The following is a 3,938-nucleotide window of genomic DNA, read 5'->3' on the forward strand; positions in this document are numbered from 1 at the left end:
TGTGTTCCTCCCATTTTTGTCGGCTATTTCTGCTGCAAAGCTTAAAGTCTGGATTATTGAACCCGCCCACATGGCCATATCTATCATACATGAAGCGAAAACTGTAGAAACCCTTTACAAAATCTGGGTGATGAATTGTTCGGGGTATTTTCAAGGAATCCAGGAATCGGTGTACGGTAATGGCCCTAGGAGCAATTAAGTATTTGAATCTCAATGGAGCTTGATCACTTCCAATGTACCCCGCTATTTCTTCCAATGTTGGGGTGAGTTCAAAGTCTGAAAAATGAAATACATTATGTGCTGAATCCCAATGGGCGACCAATGCCTTGATAATATCCCCCCGAGGCTGGATGTTTAATAAATCCGGAAGGTCTTTCAAATATTTTCTCACTTCATCTTGCCCTTATTTTCCCAAATCATTCCACCACAATTGCAGCTCAAAAGGGATTTTGGTCATTATTGAAAAGGGCTTATTCACCATTGTGCTCATCCTGCACATTTATTAAAGCGTTTTAAGAAATAGAAAAACTTTTGTTTGACACACACAAAAAAAAAATAAACTTTCGTGGACAAAGATTTTAAGGCTATTTACGCAGAATCAGCCTTCCGGCGTCCCGTTTGGGAACATTTTGCTAATTTCGACAAAAACGGCATTATCTGGTTTATTCATGACAAAATTTAAAATTTTGATATTTTTTGGTTATTTTTGTAAAGGGGAAGTTGGACCCGATGAGGGTTGCCTACGTATCTCACACCCTGTGAGAATCAAACCATGCGTAGTTCGGGCAAATTAACCGAACTATTTTAAAACATGACTCTTTTTCCATTTTTATTTTTGGCATTTCATAAGCGAATAAAACTATTTTTAGAAACAAGACTCTTTTTTTCTTTTCAACAAATAAAACAACCTATTTTTCCAAGATAAAAATAACGGACTCTTTTTTCTTTTTCATTTTCAACAACTTATGTTTCTCAGACTAAAACAAAAACTTTTCTTATCCTTGTCTTTATCAACAAACAACTTTCCAAAAATAAGAGACTCTTATCTATTTTTCCTTTGCCTTTTTTAGTAAAACAAAATAATACCTTTTCCTTTTTTTTCAAAATTTCGGCAGAGTTTCGCCAGTAATTGGTCATTGATTTTAAAAAAATAATCAATTAACTCCCTAACTGATATATTTTTTCTTTTCTCTTTTTTTTTCAATTTTTCAACACTCCCAAGATTCTGAAACCGGTCAACATGCAGGTTCGGAGCAAATAAATGCACAGCACAAGAGAATGCATCAGGACGGTCTTTTCACTTCAGGCTGCTAGTCCTAGACGGACTCAACCCCTGTGTTGAGTCCCCTAAGTCAAAATGCAACGTGATGCAAATAAGCGTTCCTACTAGGGATCCGGCATAAAGTCATGTTATTCTATGTTCAAAACCTGGGTCAGTGTTCTAGACGGTGTACCCGAGCGGACAACTCGGGTCGAGGAGGGGGCAACTTACCGGGAACCAAAAGGCCATCCGGCTTCGTAACTTGTCCGACCTCTTTCTTATTTCAAGGTATGACACTAACAGAATAGGGAGTCTCAACCAGTAAGCATATCCCCGGAGGTGAAGAGAGAAGGGCGTCGGCACAGTTTATATACAGTTCAGAGAATATCAAAGCGGTAACATTTAACACATTCAACACAAAGTATGTATGAAAATCAGATATATTAAATACAATAATTTATCTAAGCTCGAATTCTGAACCCTGAACCAGAGATTCTGGGTTCGTCCCCAGCAGAGTCGCCAGAGCTGTCACACCTCCTTTTTCACTACCTACACCCCGCGAAGGGCGTAAAGGAGTTTTTCCAATTAAAGGACAATCGGAACGGGATTTAATTATTAATGATTCAGAGTCGCCACTTGGGATATTAATGGTGTCCCAAGTCACCGGTTGAATCCCGAATCGAGGAAATTTATGACTCTGTCAACAGTCCGCGAACCAGAAATCCGAGTAAGGAATTCTGTTAACCGGGGAGAAGGTGTTAGGCATTCCCGGGTTTCGTGGTTATAGCACGGTCGCTTAACTGTTGTATTTGATTTTATCTGATTTTAATACATGCCAACTCATGTGCCTTTTATTAATTTTACACCGCTTTTATTATAATATTTTTTAAAGAATTGCGACGTCATGAAAATGCGTTTCGAACCACGTCGCAATCAATGCACCCGTAATTATCAACACATTTCGACTTCGTCGAGATTTGGATTTGGGTCGCATCAATGCGCACCCAAGTTTAAGAAAGTAATTTAGTTAAATCGAGCCTAAAGATGCTAACGTAGTATTATTTTGGGGAAAAGCCATGAAGTTCGCTAAACGGCCATCCCAAATTCTAATTATTTCGATAATTATTTATTGATGGCCCCGTGTTTATTCTTTGTGCGGTGAGGCTCGTCCCAATTTGTGAAATTCTTTTCTATCATTATTTATTTTTAGAATTATGATGTCGCGAAAACGCGTTTCGAACCCCGTCGCAATCAATGCGCCCGTGATTGTCAACACATTTCGACTTCATCGAGATTTGGATTTGGGTCGCATCAATGCGCACCCGAGTTTAGGAAAGTAATTTTTAAGTAGGTCGGACTTAAAGATTCTAACGTATTGTTATTTTGGGGAAGGTGATGAAATTCACTGAAACAACCTTTCCAAATCTAAATGGTGAGATAATTATGCTATTAATCACTTAAGGGTCCTAATTGGTTAAGCCTACAATTTGTTGAATTCGAACTTGAACATCTGGACGGAAAGACTGAGAAAAATGGGCTTCCAGCCCCCTAAAGTCCAACTCATGCCATTGCACATACTGCAGATGCTGGCTCCTGGGGCTTTTCGCATTGGGCCAACTGCAGGCCTGACTTCTAACGTGTTGACAAAAATCGTTACATCCCAGGGGTCGAGCCCCTTGAGGCACTCTTTTATTTATCTACTTCTTACACCTTGATCCACCTAGGCCTTAAATCAATTATCACTTGGCCAAAATCTGGGCCAACTGTTAATATTTCAGGCCCAAAACTGGCCCAATATGAGGCTGTTAAATATGCAGTTCATACTAGACCAAATTTAAAATCAACCATGCGTATAGAACTCCAAACCAACTACAACGTTTGCAGATTTGACTTCAGCACACTATGGAATTTAAACAAATTGAAAATGACAATTGCCTAAACCTGAAATGCACAATTTAAACAGCTCACACCCTTGACTATATACATGAATCTAAATACCCGAATATCCACTTTAAGATGATCGAATTCATGCTTGACAGTTCATCAATCTCAATTATACAAATCAGCTATGGGCTCGAATCAACGCCAATGAAATCAATTAATAATAGTTAGACAATTTAAACAACTAAACTATGAAAAGGCAATCAACAGACAATGTTTCCAAAGGCAACAGAATTCCAGTAGCATTCCCATTTTTCTCCACTTCAACTTGGGGTTACATAGATGCGAGTCAATGAAATGTACCTGGGAATTGTAATGCAAATAAAGAAAAGGAGATGAATCAGCTATTTTCAACAGCAACAGCAACAAACCTAGCAATGTTACACCACAAAAACAAGGCAAATTGCTTCGAAAACCAGAAATATAAGCCAATTCCCACAGATCAGTTTAACATACTTCCAACATACCCCTGTCCCTCACAGCTGAAACCAAACACCTGCGATACTACTAAACCCCAATACCCAGCTGAAGTCCAAAAACTAATAATGAGACTCTGAAGCTGTTTCAAATTTTTCCATATTTTGATGTTTTTGTTTTCTGAATAGTTTTGGAAATAAAATACTGATTGAAATCAAAAGCAATAATTAAGGCTCAAATTGAAACTTAGAGCTCAAGGCAGAAAGATGGAGAGCATCCCCCCTTCCCAAGGCATTTCATATCCTTTTATAAGCAAACC

The sequence above is a fragment of the Nicotiana tabacum genome, chromosome 7 (assembly GCF_000715075.1).
Source record: "Nicotiana tabacum cultivar K326 chromosome 7, ASM71507v2, whole genome shotgun sequence".
Lineage (NCBI taxonomy): Eukaryota > Viridiplantae > Streptophyta > Magnoliopsida > Solanales > Solanaceae > Nicotiana > Nicotiana tabacum.